Consider the following 19,898-nt stretch of genomic DNA (forward strand, 5'->3'; position numbering starts at 1 on the left):
AACACGAAGTGGTCAAACGCAGAGAGTGCCTATAATAACCAAAAGCCCAATCAAGGCAATCTCTTTCTCATGCCTCTATCTGAAAAGTTGGATAAAATCTTATATGAAAAAAAAAGTCTTTTAAAGAAATCCCTTATTCCGAGGTCACCGTAGCCACCAGATCCAGTCTGTATCCGCTTCAGTCACCCGGATCCAGTCCGTATCCAGAGAAGATGGTGGATCAACACCGAGAAAGGACCTCTATGGCCCAGAAACACAGCGGAGACCGTGACAACTAGATGAGCCGCAGATACAAATCCCCTGTAAAGACCACCTGGACAAGACCACAGGAAACAGATGATTCTTCTGCACAGTCTGACATTCCTGCAGCCTGGAGCTAATCTACCTGTTTCGTCTGACAAGGGGAGAACTGTCTCCCCGACTGAGCCTGGTTTCTCACCGGGTTTTTTCTCCATCCTTTCACCGATCGAGTTTTGGTTTCTTGCCTCTGTCGCTTCTGGCAGGCGGAGCTGGGGACACTTCATGTACAGCGATATCGTTGACTTGATTGCAAATTATTGCACAGATACTATTTAAACTGAACTTAGCTGAATGATGTCATCAAAGAGTTCAATAACGAAATGCCTTTAACTGTCATTTTGCTTTTTGACGCACTGTGTTCCTAATTAATGTTGTTCAGTTGCATTGACGCAATACTTTTTGTTTAAAGCGCAATTTAAAAAAAAAAAAAAAAAGAGTCCAAACAATGACCCCTGCTACGGGTAGTGTTGCAAGTGTTATGCGACTTCAGCTAATGATGGGTCCATCCGAAATTATTCCATCCAAAAGTTTTGGGTGGAGGCACAGGTCACAGAGGGAGTTCTGCTTCGACGTCAGCCCGAGCCAAAGGACATGCGTTGGCCGGGAATCGAATCCGGGTCAACTGCTTGGAAGGCAGCTATGCTCACCACTATACCACCAACGCAGTCAGCAGTCAGCAACTTGCGCCGTCACTAAGAAGGCTCGAAGTGCACGAGTCGCCGATAGGGCTAGAGGAGCAGATGAGATCTTTGTTTGGACCCGTCACTAAAGAGAGCCTTCAAGAATTTGCATCCCGTCACGTACAAGAAGGCGCTGCCTTCCCATCCGGCTAAATAAACACGAAGTGGTCAAACGCAGAGAGTGCCTATTCAGACGATGACCAGTGGCAAGCCCTCTCGCAGCATGCTGCCGGACGGTCAAACTGATTCTGCTCTTGACATTTCGATGTAGCTCTGCTGTGAGCAGAGCACCCAAAAATACAGGTCACTCGCAAAAGTTCCCCTCCACGGAAATCTTTAGTAAAAGGCGAAAGATTTATGCGACAATGAAGAGAAACTCGAGCTGTGTCTCCAAACCCTCGGGCCTGTGCGCTGCCTCTGTTAAACTACTACGCTCGCCAAGGGTCATCAAGGGTGACAATGCCTGCCCACATGTGTTTCGTCAGCACCCCCCCCCCTACTCCAAAAGGGAGGAGTAAAACTCAAAAAAGTCCTCTCAGTCCACCAATAACCAAAAGCCCAATCAAGGCAATCTCTTTCTCATGCCTCTATCTGAAAAGTTGGATAAAATCTTATATGAAAAAAAAAGTCTTTTAAAGAAATCCCTTATTCCGAGGTCACCGTAGCCACCAGATCCAGTCCGTATCCAGAGAAGATGGTGGATCAACACCTAGAAAGGACCTCTATGGCCCAGAAACACAGCGGAGACCGTGACAACTAGATGAGCCGCAGATACAAATCCCCTGTAAAGACCACCTGGACAAGACCACAGGAAACAGATGATTCTTCTGCACAGTCTGACATTCCTGCAGCCTGGAGCTGATCTACTGGTTTCGTCTGACAAGGGGAGAACTGTCTCCCCGACTGAGCCTGGTTTCTCACCGGGTTTTTTCTCCATCCTTTCACCGATCGAGTTTTGGTTTCTTCCCTCTGTCGCTTCTGGCAGGCGGAGCTGGGGACACTTCATGTACAGCGATATCGTTGACTTGATTGCAAATTATTGCACAGATACTATTTAAACTGAACTTAGCTGAATGATGTCATCAAAGAGTTCAATAACGAAATGCCTTTAACTGTCATTTTGCTTTTTGACGCACTGTGTTCCTAATTAATGTTGTTCAGTTGCATTGACGCAATACTTTTTGTTTAAAGCGCAATTTTAAAAAAAAAAAAAAAAAAAAAAAGAGTCCAAACAATGACCCCTGCTACGGGTAGTGTTCCAAGTGTTATGCGACTTCAGCTAATTTTACGGTGCTAGGGCTGGGTCTGCGTCAGAAGAAGCCATGCATTGTTTAGTTATGTCAGTGCAGTGCCGTCAGTTGGGGGGGAAACGGCAGCATGCACGGCTCCTTGTTAGTATAGTGGACAGTATCTCCGCCTGTCACGCGGAAGACCGGGGTTCGATTCCCCGACGGGGAGAGCTGGTTCTTTTCGTCTTCCGAATGATCCATCCTAAAAGTTTGGTTGGAGTCGCAGGTCACAGAAGGAGTTCTGCTTCGACGTCAGCCCGAGCCAAAGGACATGCGTTGGCCGGGAATCGAACCCGGGTCAACTGCTTGGAAGGCAGCTATGCTCACCACTATACCACCAACGCAGGCGGAAGTCAGTAGCTTTATTGACGCACTGTGTTCCTAATAAATGTTGTTCAGTTGCATTGACACAATACTTTTTGTTTAAAGCGCAATTAAAAAAAAAAAAAAGAGTCCAAACAATGACCCCTGCTACCGGTAGTGTTGCAAGTGTTATGCGACTTCAGCTAATGATGGGTCCATCCGAAATTATTCCATCCAAAAGTTTTGGGTGGAGGCACAGGTCACAGAGGGAGTTCTGCTTCGACGTCAGCCCGAGCCAAAGCATATGCGTTGGCCGGGAATCGAATCCGGGGTCAACTGCTTGGAAGGCAGCTATGCTCACCACTATACCACCAACGCAAGTGCACGAGTCGCCGATAGGGCTAGAGGAGCAGATGAGATCTTTGTTTGGACCCGTCACTAAAGCGAGCCTTCAAGAATTTGCATCCCGTCACGTACAAGAAGGCGCTGCCTTCCCATCCGGCTAAATAAACACGAAGTGGTCAAACGCAGAGAGTTCCTATTCAGACGATGACCAGTGGCAAGCCCTCTCGCAGCATGCTGCCGGACGGTCAAACTGATTCTGCTCTTGACATTTCGATGTAGCTCTGCTGTGAGCAGAGCACCCAAAAATACAGGTCACTCGCAAAAGTTCCCCTCCACGGAAATCTTTAGTAAAAGGCGAAAGATTTATGCGATAATGAAGAGAAACTCGAGCTGTGTCTCTAAACCCTCGGGCCTGTGCGCTGCCTCTGTTAAACTACTACGCTCGCCAAGGGTCATCAAGGGTGACAATGCCTGCCCACATGTGTTTCGTCAGCACCCCCCCCCCTACTCCAAAAGGGAGGAGTAAAACTCAAAAAAGTCCTCTCAGTCCACCAATAACCAAAAGCCCAATCAAGGCAATCTCTTTCTCATGCCTCTATCTGAAAAGTTGGATAAAATCTTATATGAAAAAAAAAGTCTTTTAAAGAAATCCCTTATTCCGAGGTCACCGTAGCCACCAGATCCAGTCCGTATCCAGAGAAGATGGTGGATCAACACCTAGAAAGGACCTCTATGGCCCAGAAACACAGCGGAGACCGTGACAACTAGATGAGCCGCAGATACAAATCCCCTGTAAAGACCACCTGGACAAGACCACAGGAAACAGATGATTCTTCTGCACAGTCTGACATTCCTGCAGCCTGGAGCTGATCTACTGGTTTCGTCTGACAAGGGGAGAACTGTCTCCCCGACTGAGCCTGGTTTCTCACCGGGTTTTTTCTCCATCCTTTCACCGATCGAGTTTTGGTTTCTTCCCTCTGTCGCTTCTGGCAGGCGGAGCTGGGGACACTTCATGTACAGCGATATCGTTGACTTGATTGCAAATTATTGCACAGATACTATTTAAACTGAACTTAGCTGAATGATGTCATCAAAGAGTTCAATAACGAAATGCCTTTAACTGTCATTTTGCTTTTTGACGCACTGTGTTCCTAATTAATGTTGTTCAGTTGCATTGACGCAATACTTTTTGTTTAAAGCGCAATTTAAAAAAAAAAAAAAAAAAAAAAGAGTCCAAACAATGACCCCTGCTACGGGTAGTGTTCCAAGTGTTATGCGACTTCAGCTAATGATGGGTCCATCAGAAATTTTACGGTGCTAGGGCTGGGTCTGCGTCAGAAGAAGCCATGCATTGTTTAGTTATGTCAGTGCAGTGCCGTCAGTTGGGGGGGAAACGGCAGCATGCACGGCTCCTTGTTAGTATAGTGGACAGTATCTCCGCCTGTCACGCGGAAGACCGGGGTTCGATTCCCCGACGGGGAGAGCTGGTTCTTTTCGTCTTCCGAATGATCCATCCTAAAAGTTTGGTTGGAGTCGCAGGTCACAGAAGGAGTTCTGCTTCGACGTCAGCCCGAGCCAAAGGACATGCGTTGGCCGGGAATCGAACCCGGGTCAACTGCTTGGAAGGCAGCTATGCTCACCACTATACCACCAACGCAGGCGGAAGTCAGTAGCTTTATTGACGCACTGTGTTCCTAATAAATGTTGTTCAGTTGCATTGACACAATACTTTTTGTTTAAAGCGCAATTAAAAAAAAAAAAAAAGAGTCCAAACAATGACCCCTGCTACCGGTAGTGTTGCAAGTGTTATGCGACTTCAGCTAATGATGGGTCCATCCGAAATTATTCCATCCAAAAGTTTTGGGTGGAGGCACAGGTCACAGAGGGAGTTCTGCTTCGACGTCAGCCCGAGCCAAAGCATATGCGTTGGCCGGGAATCGAATCCGGGGTCAACTGCTTGGAAGGCAGCTATGCTCACCACTATACCACCAACGCAGTCAGCAGTCAGCAACTTGCGCCGTCACTAAGAAGGCTCGAAGTGCACGAGTCGCCGATAGGGCTAGAGGAGCAGATGAGATCTTTGTTTGGACCCGTCACTAAAGAGAGCCTTCAAGAATTTGCATCCCGTCACGTACAAGAAAGCGCTGCCTTCCCATCCGGCTAAATAAACACGAAGTGGTCAAACGCAGAGAGTGCCTATAATAACCAAAAGCCCAATCAAGGCAATCTCTTTCTCATGCCTCTATCTGAAAAGTTGGATAAAATCTTATATGAAAAAAAAAAGTCTTTTAAAGAAATCCCTTATTCCGAGGTCACCGTAGCCACCAGATCCAGTCTGTATCCGCTTCAGTCACCCGGATCCAGTCCGTATCCAGAGAAGATGGTGGATCAACACCTAGAAAGGACCTCTATGGCCCAGAAACACAGCGGAGACCGTGACAACTAGATGAGCCGCAGATACAAATCCCCTGTAAAGACCACCTGGACAAGACCACAGGAAACAGATGATTCTTCTGCACAGTCTGACATTCCTGCAGCCTGGAGCTAATCTACCTGTTTCGTCTGACAAGGGGAGAACTGTCTCCCCGACTGAGCCTGGTTTCTCACCGGGTTTTTTCTCCATCCTTTCACCGATCGAGTTTTGGTTTCTTGCCTCTGTCGCTTCTGGCAGGCGGAGCTGGGGACACTTCATGTACAGCGATATCGTTGACTTGATTGCAAATTATTGCACAGATACTATTTAAACTGAACTTAGCTGAATGATGTCATCAAAGAGTTCAATAACGAAATGCCTTTAACTGTCATTTTGCTTTTTGACGCACTGTGTTCCTAATTAATGTTGTTCAGTTGCATTGACGCAATACTTTTTGTTTAAAGCGCAATTTAAAAAAAAAAAAAAAAAAAAAGAGTCCAAACAATGACCCCTGCTACGGGTAGTGTTCCAAGTGTTATGCGACTTCAGCTAATGATGGGTCCATCAGAAATTTTACGGTGCTAGGGCTGGGTCTGCGTCAGAAGAAGCCATGCATTGTTTAGTTATGTCAGTGCAGTGCCGTCAGTTGGGGGGGAAACGGCAGCATGCATGGCTCCTCGTTAGTATAGTGGACAGTATCTCCGCCTGTCACGCGGAAGACCGGGGTTCGATTCCCCGACGGGGAGAGCTGGTTCTTTTCGTCTTCCGAATGATCCATCCAAAATGTTTGGTTGGAGTCGCAGGTCACAGAAGGAGTTCTGCTTCGACGTCAGCCCGAGCCAAAGGACATGCGTTGGCCGGGAATCGAACCCGGGTCAACTGCTTGGAAGGCAGCTATGCTCACCACTATACCACCAACGCAGGCGGAAGTCAGTAGCTTTATTGACGCACTGTGTTCCTAATAAATGTTGTTCAGTTGCATTGACACAATACTTTTTGTTTAAAGCGCAATTAAAAAAAAAAAAAAAAAAAAAAAAAAGAGTCCAAACAATGACCCCTGCTACGGGTAGTGTTGCAAGTGTTATGCGACTTCAGCTAATGATGGGTCCATCCGAAATTATTCCATCCAAAAGTTTTGGGTGGAGGCACAGGTCACAGAGGGAGTTCTGCTTCGACGTCAGCCCGAGCCAAAGGACATGCGTTGGCCGGGAATCGAATCCGGGTCAACTGCTTGGAAGGCAGCTATGCTCACCACTATACCACCAACGCAGTCAGCAGTCAGCAACTTGCGCCGTCACTAAGAAGGCTCGAAGTGCACGAGTCGCCGATAGGGCTAGAGGAGCAGATGAGATCTTTGTTTGGACCCGTCACTAAAGAGAGCCTTCAAGAATTTGCATCCCGTCACGTACAAGAAGGCGCTGCCTTCCCATCCGGCTAAATAAACACGAAGTGGTCAAACGCAGAGAGTGCCTATTCAGACGATGACCAGTGGCAAGCCCTCTCGCAGCATGCTGCCGGACGGTCAAACTGATTCTGCTCTTGACATTTCGATGTAGCTCTGCTGTGAGCAGAGCACCCAAAAATACAGGTCACTCGCAAATGTTCCCCTCCACGGAAATCTTTAGTAAAAGGCGAAAGATTTATGCGATAATGAAGAGAAACTCGAGCTGTGTCTCCAAACCCTCGGGCCTGTGCGCTGCCTCTGTTAAACTACTACGCTCGCCAAGGGTCATCAAGGGTGACAATGCCTGCCCACATGTGTTTCGTCAGCACCCCCCCCCCTACTCCAAAAGGGAGGAGTAAAACTCAAAAAAGTCCTCTCAGTCCACCAATAACCAAAAGCCCAATCAAGGCAATCTCTTTCTCATGCCTCTATCTGAAAAGTTGGATAAAATCTTATATGAAAAAAAAAGTCTTTTAAAGAAATCCCTTATTCCGAGGTCACCGTAGCCACCAGATCCAGTCCGTATCCAGAGAAGATGGTGGATCAACACCTAGAAAGGACCTCTATGGCCCAGAAACACAGCGGAGACCGTGACAACTAGATGAGCCGCAGATACAAATCCCCTGTAAAGACCACCTGGACAAGACCACAGGAAACAGATGATTCTTCTGCACAGTCTGACATTCCTGCAGCCTGGAGCTGATCTACTGGTTTCGTCTGACAAGGGGAGAACTGTCTCCCCGACTGAGCCTGGTTTCTCACCGGGTTTTTTCTCCATCCTTTCACCGATCGAGTTTTGGTTTCTTCCCTCTGTCGCTTCTGGCAGGCGGAGCTGGGGACACTTCATGTACAGCGATATCGTTGACTTGATTGCAAATTATTGCACAGATACTATTTAAACTGAACTTAGCTGAATGATGTCATCAAAGAGTTCAATAACGAAATGCCTTTAACTGTCATTTTGCTTTTTGACGCACTGTGTTCCTAATTAATGTTGTTCAGTTGCATTGACGCAATACTTTTTGTTTAAAGCGCAATTTAAAAAAAAAAAAAAAAAAAAAAAGAGTCCAAACAATGACCCCTGCTACGGGTAGTGTTCCAAGTGTTATGCGACTTCAGCTAATGATGGGTCCATCAGAAATTTTACGGTGCTAGGGCTGGGTCTGCGTCAGAAGAAGCCATGCATTGTTTAGTTATGTCAGTGCAGTGCCGTCAGTTGGGGGGGAAACGGCAGCATGCACGGCTCCTTGTTAGTATAGTGGACAGTATCTCCGCCTGTCACGCGGAAGACCGGGGTTCGATTCCCCGACGGGGAGAGCTGGTTCTTTTCGTCTTCCGAATGATCCATCCTAAAAGTTTGGTTGGAGTCGCAGGTCACAGAAGGAGTTCTGCTTCGACGTCAGCCCGAGCCAAAGGACATGCGTTGGCCGGGAATCGAACCCGGGTCAACTGCTTGGAAGGCAGCTATGCTCACCACTATACCACCAACGCAGGCGGAAGTCAGTAGCTTTATTGACGCACTGTGTTCCTAATAAATGTTGTTCAGTTGCATTGACACAATACTTTTTGTTTAAAGCGCAATTAAAAAAAAAAAAAAAGAGTCCAAACAATGACCCCTGCTACCGGTAGTGTTGCAAGTGTTATGCGACTTCAGCTAATGATGGGTCCATCCGAAATTATTCCATCCAAAAGTTTTGGGTGGAGGCACAGGTCACAGAGGGAGTTCTGCTTCGACGTCAGCCCGAGCCAAAGCATATGCGTTGGCCGGGAATCGAATCCGGGGTCAACTGCTTGGAAGGCAGCTATGCTCACCACTATACCACCAACGCAGTCAGCAGTCAGCAACTTGCGCCGTCACTAAGAAGGCTCGAAGTGCACGAGTCGCCGATAGGGCTAGAGGAGCAGATGAGATCTTTGTTTGGACCCGTCACTAAAGAGAGCCTTCAAGAATTTGCATCCCGTCACGTACAAGAAAGCGCTGCCTTCCCATCCGGCTAAATAAACACGAAGTGGTCAAACGCAGAGAGTGCCTATAATAACCAAAAGCCCAATCAAGGCAATCTCTTTCTCATGCCTCTATCTGAAAAGTTGGATAAAATCTTATATGAAAAAAAAAGTCTTTTAAAGAAATCCCTTATTCCGAGGTCACCGTAGCCACCAGATCCAGTCTGTATCCGCTTCAGTCACCCGGATCCAGTCCGTATCCAGAGAAGATGGTGGATCAACACCTAGAAAGGACCTCTATGGCCCAGAAACACAGCGGAGACCGTGACAACTAGATGAGCCGCAGATACAAATCCCCTGTAAAGACCACCTGGACAAGACCACAGGAAACAGATGATTCTTCTGCACAGTCTGACATTCCTGCAGCCTGGAGCTGATCTACTGGTTTCGTCTGACAAGGGGAGAACTGTCTCCCCGACTGAGCCTGGTTTCTCACCGGGTTTTTTCTCCATCCTTTCACCGATCGAGTTTTGGTTTCTTCCCTCTGTCGCTTCTGGCAGGCGGAGCTGGGGACACTTCATGTACAGCGATATCGTTGACTTGATTGCAAATTATTGCACAGATACTATTTAAACTGAACTTAGCTGAATGATGTCATCAAAGAGTTCAATAACGAAATGCCTTTAACTGTCATTTTGCTTTTTGACGCACTGTGTTCCTAATTAATGTTGTTCAGTTGCATTGACGCAATACTTTTTGTTTAAAGCGCAATTTAAAAAAAAAAAAAAAAAAAAAAAGAGTCCAAACAATGACCCCTGCTACGGGTAGTGTTCCAAGTGTTATGCGACTTCAGCTAATGATGGGTCCATCAGAAATTTTACGGTGCTAGGGCTGGGTCTGCGTCAGAAGAAGCCATGCATTGTTTAGTTATGTCAGTGCAGTGCCGTCAGTTGGGGGGGAAACGGCAGCATGCACGGCTCCTTGTTAGTATAGTGGACAGTATCTCCGCCTGTCACGCGGAAGACCGGGGTTCGATTCCCCGACGGGGAGAGCTGGTTCTTTTCGTCTTCCGAATGATCCATCCAAAAAGTTTGGTTGGAGTCGCAGGTCACAGAAGGAGTTCTGCTTCGACGTCAGCCCGAGCCAAAGGACATGCGTTGGCCGGGAATCGAACCCGGGTCAACTGCTTGGAAGGCAGCTATGTTCACCACTATACCACCAACGCAGGCGGAAGTCAGTAGCTTTATTGACGCACTGTGTTCCTAATAAATGTTGTTCAGTTGCATTGACACAATACTTTTTGTTTAAAGCGCAATTAAAAAAAAAAAAAAAAAAAAAAGAGTCCAAACAATGACCCCTGCTACCGGTAGTGTTGCAAGTGTTATGCGACTTCAGCTAATGATGGGTCCATCCGAAATTATTCCATCCAAAAGTTTTGGGTGGAGGCACAGGTCACAGAGGGAGTTCTGCTTCGACGTCAGCCCGAGCCAAAGCATATGCGTTGGCCGGGAATCGAATCCGGGGTCAACTGCTTGGAAGGCAGCTATGCTCACCACTATACCACCAACGCAGTCAGCAGTCAGCAACTTGCGCCGTCACTAAGAAGGCTCGAAGTGCACGAGTCGCCGATAGGGCTAGAGGAGCAGATGAGATCTTTGTTTGGACCCGTCACTAAAGAGAGCCTTCAAGAATTTGCATCCCGTCACGTACAAGAAAGCGCTGCCTTCCCATCCGGCTAAATAAACACGAAGTGGTCAAATGCAGAGAGTGCCTATAATAACCAAAAGCCCAATCAAGGCAATCTCTTTCTCATGCCTCTATCTGAAAAGTTGGATAAAATCTTATATGAAAAAAAAAGTCTTTTAAAGAAATCCCTTATTCCGAGGTCACCGTAGCCACCAGATCCAGTCTGTATCCGCTTCAGTCACCCGGATCCAGTCCGTATCCAGAGAAGATGGTGGATCAACACCTAGAAAGGACCTCTATGGCCCAGAAACACAGCGGAGACCGTGACAACTAGATGAGCCGCAGATACAAATCCCCTGTAAAGACCACCTGGACAAGACCACAGGAAACAGATGATTCTTCTGCACAGTCTGACATTCCTGCAGCCTGGAGCTAATCTACCTGTTTCGTCTGACAAGGGGAGAACTGTCTCCCCGACTGAGCCTGGTTTCTCACCGGGTTTTTTCTCCATCCTTTCACCGATCGAGTTTTGGTTTCTTGCCTCTGTCGCTTCTGGCAGGCGGAGCTGGGGACACTTCATGTACAGCGATATCGTTGACTTGATTGCAAATTATTGCACAGATACTATTTAAACTGAACTTAGCTGAATGATGTCATCAAAGAGTTCAATAACGAAATGCCTTTAACTGTCATTTTGCTTTTTGACGCACTGTGTTCCTAATTAATGTTGTTCAGTTGCATTGACGCAATACTTTTTGTTTAAAGCGCAATTTAAAAAAAAAAAAAAAAAAAAAGAGTCCAAACAATGACCCCTGCTACGGGTAGTGTTCCAAGTGTTATGCGACTTCAGCTAATGATGGGTCCATCAGAAATTTTACGGTGCTAGGGCTGGGTCTGCGTCAGAAGAAGCCATGCATTGTTTAGTTATGTCAGTGCAGTGCCGTCAGTTGGGGGGGAAACGGCAGCATGCATGGCTCCTCGTTAGTATAGTGGACAGTATCTCCGCCTGTCACGCGGAAGACCGGGGTTCGATTCCCCGACGGGGAGAGCTGGTTCTTTTCGTCTTCCGAATGATCCATCCAAAATGTTTGGTTGGAGTCGCAGGTCACAGAAGGAGTTCTGCTTCGACGTCAGCCCGAGCCAAAGGACATGCGTTGGCCGGGAATCGAACCCGGGTCAACTGCTTGGAAGGCAGCTATGCTCACCACTATACCACCAACGCAGGCGGAAGTCAGTAGCTTTATTGACGCACTGTGTTCCTAATAAATGTTGTTCAGTTGCATTGACACAATACTTTTTGTTTAAAGCGCAATTAAAAAAAAAAAAAAAAAAAAAAAAGAGTCCAAACAATGACCCCTGCTACGGGTAGTGTTGCAAGTGTTATGCGACTTCAGCTAATGATGGGTCCATCCGAAATTATTCCATCCAAAAGTTTTGGGTGGAGGCACAGGTCACAGAGGGAGTTCTGCTTCGACGTCAGCCCGAGCCAAAGGACATGCGTTGGCCGGGAATCGAATCCGGGTCAACTGCTTGGAAGGCAGCTATGCTCACCACTATACCACCAACGCAGTCAGCAGTCAGCAACTTGCGCCGTCACTAAGAAGGCTCGAAGTGCACGAGTCGCCGATAGGGCTAGAGGAGCAGATGAGATCTTTGTTTGGACCCGTCACTAAAGAGAGCCTTCAAGAATTTGCATCCCGTCACGTACAAGAAAGCGCTGCCTTCCCATCCGGCTAAATAAACACGAAGTGGTCAAACGCAGAGAGTGCCTATTCAGACGATGACCAGTGGCAAGCCCTCTCGCAGCATGCTGCCGGACGGTCAAACTGATTCTGCTCTTGACATTTCGATGTAGCTCTGCTGTGAGCAGAGCACCCAAAAATACAGGTCACTCGCAAAAGCTCCCCTCCACGGAAATCTTTAGTAAGAGGGCGAAAGATTTATGCGACAATGAAGAGAAACTCGAGCTGTGTCTCCAAACCCTCGGGCCTGTGCGCTGCCTCTGTTAAACTACTACGCTCGCCAAGGGTCATCAAGGGTGACAATGCCTGCCCACATGTGTTTCGTCAGCACCCCCCCCCCTACTCCAAAAGGGAGGAGTAAAACTCAAAAAAGTCCTCTCAGTCCACCAATAACCAAAAGCCCAATCAAGGCAATCTCTTTCTCATGCCTCTATCTGAAAAGTTGGATAAAATCTTATATGAAAAAAAAAGTCTTTTAAAGAAATCCCTTATTCCGAGGTCACCGTAGCCACCAGATCCAGTCCGTATCCAGAGAAGATGGTGGATCAACACCTAGAAAGGACCTCTATGGCCCAGAAACACAGCGGAGACCGTGACAACTAGATGAGCCGCAGATACAAATCCCCTGTAAAGACCACCTGGACAAGACCACAGGAAACAGATGATTCTTCTGCACAGTCTGACATTCCTGCAGCCTGGAGCTGATCTACTGGTTTCGTCTGACAAGGGGAGAACTGTCTCCCCGACTGAGCCTGGTTTCTCACCGGGTTTTTTCTCCATCCTTTCACCGATCGAGTTTTGGTTTCTTCCCTCTGTCGCTTCTGGCAGGCCCAGCTGGGGACACTTCATGTACAGCGATATCGTTGACTTGATTGCAAATTATTGCACAGATACTATTTAAACTGAACTTAGCTGAATGATGTCATCAAAGAGTTCAATAACGAAATGCCTTTAACTGTCATTTTGCTTTTTGACGCACTGTGTTCCTAATTAATGTTGTTCAGTTGCATTGACGCAATACTTTTTGTTTAAAGCGCAATTTAAAAAAAAAAAAAAAAAGAGTCCAAACAATGACCCCTGCTACGGGTAGTGTTCCAAGTGTTATGCGACTTCAGCTAATGATGGGTCCATCAGAAATTTTACGGTGCTAGGGCTGGGTCTGCGTCAGAAGAAGCCATGCATTGTTTAGTTATGTCAGTGCAGTGCCGTCAGTTGGGGGGGAAACGGCAGCATGCACGGCTCCTTGTTAGTATAGTGGACAGTATCTCCGCCTGTCACGCGGAAGACCGGGGTTCGATTCCCCGACGGGGAGAGCTGGTTCTTTTCGTCTTCCGAATGATCCATCCTAAAAGTTTGGTTGGAGTCGCAGGTCACAGAAGGAGTTCTGCTTCGACGTCAGCCCGAGCCAAAGGACATGCGTTGGCCGGGAATCGAACCCGGGTCAACTGCTTGGAAGGCAGCTATGTTCACCACTATACCACCAACGCAGGCGGAAGTCAGTAGCTTTATTGACGCACTGTGTTCCTAATAAATGTTGTTCAGTTGCATTGACACAATACTTTTTGTTTAAAGCGCAATTAAAAAAAAAAAAAAAAGAGTCCAAACAATGACCCCTGCTACCGGTAGTGTTGCAAGTGTTATGCGACTTCAGCTAATGATGGGTCCATCCGAAATTATTCCATCCAAAAGTTTTGGGTGGAGGCACAGGTCACAGAGGGAGTTCTGCTTCGACGTCAGCCCGAGCCAAAGCATATGCGTTGGCCGGGAATCGAATCCGGGGTCAACAGCTTGGAAGGCAGCTATGCTCACCACTATACCACCAACGCAGTCAGCAGTCAGCAACTTGCGCCGTCACTAAGAAGGCTCGAAGTGCACGAGTCGCCGATAGGGCTAGAGGAGCAGATGAGATCTTTGTTTGGACCCGTCACTAAAGAGAGCCTTCAAGAATTTGCATCCCGTCACGTACAAGAAAGCGCTGCCTTCCCATCCGGCTAAATAAACACGAAGTGGTCAAACGCAGAGAGTGCCTATAATAACCAAAAGCCCAATCAAGGCAATCTCTTTCTCATGCCTCTATCTGAAAAGTTGGATAAAATCTTATATGAAAAAAAAAGTCTTTTAAAGAAATCCCTTATTCCGAGGTCACCGTAGCCACCAGATCCAGTCTGTATCCGCTTCAGTCACCCGGATCCAGTCCGTATCCAGAGAAGATGGTGGATCAACACCTAGAAAGGACCTCTATGGCCCAGAAACACAGCGGAGACCGTGACAACTAGATGAGCCGCAGATACAAATCCCCTGTAAAGACCACCTGGACAAGACCACAGGAAACAGATGATTCTTCTGCACAGTCTGACATTCCTGCAGCCTGTAGCTGATCTACTGGTTTCGTCTGACAAGGGGAGAACTGTCTCCCCGACTGAGCCTGGTTTCTCACCGGGTTTTTTCTCCATCCTTTCACCGATCGAGTTTTGGTTTCTTCCCTCTGTCGCTTCTGGCAGGCGGAGCTGGGGACACTTCATGTACAGCGATATCGTTGACTTGATTGCAAATTATTGCACAGATACTATTTAAACTGAACTTAGCTGAATGATGTCATCAAAGAGTTCAATAACGAAATGCCTTTAACTGTCATTTTGCTTTTTGACGCACTGTGTTCCTAATTAATGTTGTTCAGTTGCATTGACGCAATACTTTTTGTTTAAAGCGCAATTTAAAAAAAAAAAAAAAAAAAAAAAGAGTCCAAACAATGACCCCTGCTACGGGTAGTGTTCCAAGTGTTATGCGACTTCAGCTAATGATGGGTCCATCAGAAATTTTACGGTGCTAGGGCTGGGTCTGCGTCAGAAGAAGCCATGCATTGTTTAGTTATGTCAGTGCAGTGCCGTCAGTTGGGGGGGAAACGGCAGCATGCACGGCTCCTCGTTAGTATAGTGGACAGTATCTCCGCCTGTCACGCGGAAGACCGGGGTTCGATTCCCCGACGGGGAGAGCTGGTTCTTTTCGTCTTCCGAATGATCCATCCAAAAAGTTTGGTTGGAGTCGCAGGTCACAGAAGGAGTTCTGCTTCGACGTCAGCCCGAGCCAAAGGACATGCGTTGGCCGGGAATCGAACCCGGGTCAACTGCTTGGAAGGCAGCTATGTTCACCACTATACCACCAACGCAGGCGGAAGTCAGTAGCTTTATTGACGCACTGTGTTCCTAATAAATGTTGTTCAGTTGCATTGACACAATACTTTTTGTTTAAAGCGCAATTAAAAAAAAAAAAAAAAAAAAAAGAGTCCAAACAATGACCCCTGCTACCGGTAGTGTTGCAAGTGTTATGCGACTTCAGCTAATGATGGGTCCATCCGAAATTATTCCATCCAAAAGTTTTGGGTGGAGGCACAGGTCACAGAGGGAGTTCTGCTTCGACGTCAGCCCGAGCCAAAGCATATGCGTTGGCCGGGAATCGAATCCGGGGTCAACTGCTTGGAAGGCAGCTATGCTCACCACTATACCACCAACGCAGTCAGCAGTCAGCAACTTGCGCCGTCACTAAGAAGGCTCGAAGTGCACGAGTCGCCGATAGGGCTAGAGGAGCAGATGAGATCTTTGTTTGGACCCGTCACTAAAGAGAGCCTTCAAGAATTTGCATCCCGTCACGTACAAGAAAGCGCTGCCTTCCCATCCGGCTAAATAAACACGAAGTGGTCAAACGCAGAGAGTGCCTATAATAACCAAAAGCCCAATCAAGGCAATCTCTTTCTCATGCCTCTATCTGAAAAGTTGGATAAAATCTTATATGAAAAAAAAAGTCTTTTAAAGAAATCCCTTATTCCGAGGTCACCGTAGCCACCAGATCCAGTCTGTATCCGCTTCAGTCACCCGGATCCAGTCCGTATCCAGAGAAGATGGTGGATCAACACCTAGAAAGGACCTCTATGGCCCAGAAACACAGCGGAGACCGTGACAACTAGATGAGCCGCAGATACAAATCCCCTGTAAAGACCACCTGGACAAGACCACAGGAAACAGATGATTCTTCTGCACAGTCTGACATTCCTGCAGCCTGGAGCTGATCTACTGGTTTCGTCTGACAAGGGGAGAACTGTCTCCCCGACTGAGCCTGGTTTCTCACCGGGTTTTTTCTCCATCCTTTCACCGATCGAGTTTTGGTTTCTTCCCTCTGTCGCTTCTGGCAGGCGGAGCTGGGGACACTTCATGTACAGCGATATCGTTGACTTGATTGCAAATTATTGCACAGATACTATTTAAACTGAACTTAGCTGAATGATGTCATCAAAGAGTTCAATAACGAAATGCCTTTAACTGTCATTTTTCTTTTTGACGCACTGTGTTCCTAATTAATGTTGTTCAGTTGCATTGACGCAATACTTTTTGTTTAAAGCGCAATTTAAAAAAAAAAAAAAAAAAAAAAAAGAGTCCAAACAATGACCCCTGCTACGGGTAGTGTTCCAAGTGTTATGCGACTTCAGCTAATGATGGGTCCATCAGAAATTTTACGGTGCTAGGGCTGGGTCTGCGTCAGAAGAAGCCATGCATTGTTTAGTTATGTCAGTGCAGTGCCGTCAGTTGGGGGGGAAACGGCAGCATGCACGGCTCCTTGTTAGTATAGTGGACAGTATCTCCGCCTGTCACGCGGAAGACCGGGGTTCGATTCCCCGACGGGGAGAGCTGGTTCTTTTCGTCTTCCGAATGATCCATCCAAAAAGTTTGGTTGGAGTCGCAGGTCACAGAAGGAGTTCTGCTTCGACGTCAGCCCGAGCCAAAGGACATGCGTTGGCCGGGAATCGAACCCGGGTCAACTGCTTGGAAGGCAGCTATGCTCACCACTATACCACCAACGCAGGCGGAAGTCAGTAGCTTTATTGACGCACTGTGTTCCTAATAAATGTTGTTCAGTTGCATTGACACAATACTTTTTGTTTAAAGCGCAATTAAAAAAAAAAAAAAAAAAAAAAGAGTCCAAACAATGACCCCTGCTACCGGTAGTGTTGCAAGTGTTATGCGACTTCAGCTAATGATGGGTCCATCCGAAATTATTCCATCCAAAAGTTTTGGGTGGAGGCACAGGTCACAGAGGGAGTTCTGCTTCGACGTCAGCCCGAGCCAAAGCATATGCGTTGGCCGGGAATCGAATCCGGGGTCAACTGCTTGGAAGGCAGCTATGCTCACCACTATACCACCAACGCAGTCAGCAGTCATCAACTTGCGCCGTCACTAAGAAGGCTCGAAGTGCACGAGTCGCCGATAGGGCTAGAGGAGCAGATGAGATCTTTGTTTGGACCCGTCACTAAAGAGAGCCTTCAAGAATTTGCATCCCGTCACGTACAAGAAAGCGCTGCCTTCCCATCCGGCTAAATAAACACGAAGTGGTCAAACGCAGAGAGTGCCTATAATAACCAAAAGCCCAATCAAGGCAATCTCTTTCTCATGCCTCTATCTGAAAAGTTGGATAAAATCTTATATGAAAAAAAAAGTCTTTTAAAGAAATCCCTTATTCCGAGGTCACCGTAGCCACCATATCCAGTCTGTATCCGCTTCAGTCACCCGGATCCAGTCCGTATCCAGAGAAGATGGTGGATCAACACCTAGAAAGGACCTCTATGGCCCAGAAACACAGCGGAGACCGTGACAACTAGATGAGCCGCAGATACAAATCCCCTGTAAAGACCACCTGGACAAGACCACAGGAAACAGATGATTCTTCTGCACAGTCTGACATTCCTGCAGCCTGGAGCTAATCTACCTGTTTCGTCTGACAAGGGGAGAACTGTCTCCCCGACTGAGCCTGGTTTCTCACCGGGTTTTTTCTCCATCCTTTCACCGATCGAGTTTTGGTTTCTTGCCTCTGTCGCTTCTGGCAGGCGGAGCTGGGGACACTTCATGTACAGCGATATCGTTGACTTGATTGCAAATTATTGCACAGATACTATTTAAACTGAACTTAGCTGAATGATGTCATCAAAGAGTTCAATAACGAAATGCCTTTAACTGTCATTTTGCTTTTTGACGCACTGTGTTCCTAATTAATGTTGTTCAGTTGCATTGACGCAATACTTTTTGTTTAAAGCGCAATTTAAAAAAAAAAAAAAAGAGTCCAAACAATGACCCCTGCTACGGGTAGTGTTCCAAGTGTTATGCGACTTCAGCTAATGATGGGTCCATCAGAAATTTTACGGTGCTAGGGCTGGGTCTGCGTCAGAAGAAGCCATGCATTGTTTAGTTATGTCAGTGCAGTGCCGTCAGTTGGGGGGGAAACGGCAGCATGCATGGCTCCTCGTTAGTATAGTGGACAGTATCTCCGCCTGTCACGCGGAAGACCGGGGTTCGATTCCCCGACGGGGAGAGCTGGTTCTTTTCGTCTTCCGAATGATCCATCCAAAATGTTTGGTTGGAGTCGCAGGTCACAGAAGGAGTTCTGCTTCGACGTCAGCCCGAGCCAAAGGACATGCGTTGGCCGGGAATCGAACCCGGGTCAACTGCTTGGAAGGCAGCTATGCTCACCACTATACCACCAACGCAGGCGGAAGTCAGTAGCTTTATTGACGCACTGTGTTCCTAATAAATGTTGTTCAGTTGCATTGACACAATACTTTTTGTTTAAAGCGCATTTAAAAAAAAAAAAAAAAAAAAAAAAAGAGTCCAAACAATGACCCCTGCTACGGGTAGTGTTGCAAGTGTTATGCGACTTCAGCTAATGATGGGTCCATCCGAAATTATTCCATCCAAAAGTTTTGGGTGGAGGCACAGGTCACAGAGGGAGTTCTGCTTCGACGTCAGCCCGAGCCAAAGGACATGCGTTGGCCGGGAATCGAATCCGGGTCAACTGCTTGGAAGGCAGCTATGCTCACCACTATACCACCAACGCAGTCAGCAGTCAGCAACTTGCGCCGTCACTAAGAAGGCTCGAAGTGCACGAGTCGCCGATAGGGCTAGAGGAGCAGATGAGATCTTTGTTTGGACCCGTCACTAAAGAGAGCCTTCAAGAATTTGCATCCCGTCACGTACAAGAAAGCGCTGCCTTCCCATCCGGCTAAATAAACACGAAGTGGTCAAACGCAGAGAGTGCCTATTCAGACGATGACCAGTGGCAAGCCCTCTCGCAGCATGCTGCCGGACGGTCAAACTGATTCTGCTCTTGACATTTCGATGTAGCTCTGCTGTGAGCAGAGCACCCAAAAATACAGGTCACTCGCAAAAGTTCCCCTCCACGGAAATCTTTAGTAAAAGGCGAAAGATTTATGCGACAATGAAGAGAAACTCGAGCTGTGTCTCCAAACCCTCGGGCCTGTGCGCTGCCTCTGTTAAACTACTACGCTCGCCAAGGGTCATCAAGGGTGACAATGCCTGCCCACATGTGTTTCGTCAGCACCCCCCCCCCTACTCCAAAAGGGAGGAGTAAAACTCAAAAAAGTCCTCTCAGTCCACCAATAACCAAAAGCCCAATCAAGGCAATCTCTTTCTCATGCCTCTATCTGAAAAGTTGGATAAAATCTTATATGAAAAAAAAAGTCTTTTAAAGAAATCCCTTATTCCGAGGTCACCGTAGCCACCAGATCCAGTCCGTATCCAGAGAAGATGGTGGATCAACACCTAGAAAGGACCTCTATGGCCCAGAAACACAGCGGAGACCGTGACAACTAGATGAGCCGCAGATACAAATCCCCTGTAAAGACCACCTGGACAAGACCACAGGAAACAGATGATTCTTCTGCACAGTCTGACATTCCTGCAGCCTGGAGAT

At 47.3% G+C, this 19,898-nt stretch overlaps 5 non-coding genes across 5 annotated transcripts; all 5 read right to left on the reverse strand.

Moving 5' to 3' along the window:
- Nucleotides 1–1,249: 1,249 nt before the first annotated feature.
- LOC127980630 (U5 spliceosomal RNA) lies at nucleotides 1,250–1,364 on the reverse strand. Its single transcript, XR_008159644.1, has one exon. It is a non-coding gene; the product is annotated as a U5 spliceosomal RNA (small nuclear RNA).
- A 1,830-nt stretch (nucleotides 1,365–3,194) lies between these two features.
- On the reverse strand, nucleotides 3,195–3,309 carry LOC127979975 (U5 spliceosomal RNA). Its single transcript, XR_008159018.1, has one exon. It is a non-coding gene; the product is annotated as a U5 spliceosomal RNA (small nuclear RNA).
- A 3,575-nt stretch (nucleotides 3,310–6,884) lies between these two features.
- LOC127979966 (U5 spliceosomal RNA) lies at nucleotides 6,885–6,999 on the reverse strand. Its single transcript, XR_008159010.1, has one exon. It is a non-coding gene; the product is annotated as a U5 spliceosomal RNA (small nuclear RNA).
- Nucleotides 7,000–12,257: 5,258 nt separating this feature from the next.
- On the reverse strand, nucleotides 12,258–12,373 carry LOC127981052 (U5 spliceosomal RNA). Its single transcript, XR_008160044.1, has one exon. It is a non-coding gene; the product is annotated as a U5 spliceosomal RNA (small nuclear RNA).
- Nucleotides 12,374–19,307: 6,934 nt separating this feature from the next.
- On the reverse strand, nucleotides 19,308–19,422 carry LOC127980631 (U5 spliceosomal RNA). The gene has a single exon (XR_008159645.1). It is a non-coding gene; the product is annotated as a U5 spliceosomal RNA (small nuclear RNA).
- Nucleotides 19,423–19,898: the final 476 nt, after the last annotated feature.

Source organism: Carassius gibelio, chromosome B19, assembly GCF_023724105.1.
Source record: "Carassius gibelio isolate Cgi1373 ecotype wild population from Czech Republic chromosome B19, carGib1.2-hapl.c, whole genome shotgun sequence".
Classification (NCBI taxonomy): domain Eukaryota; kingdom Metazoa; phylum Chordata; class Actinopteri; order Cypriniformes; family Cyprinidae; genus Carassius; species Carassius gibelio.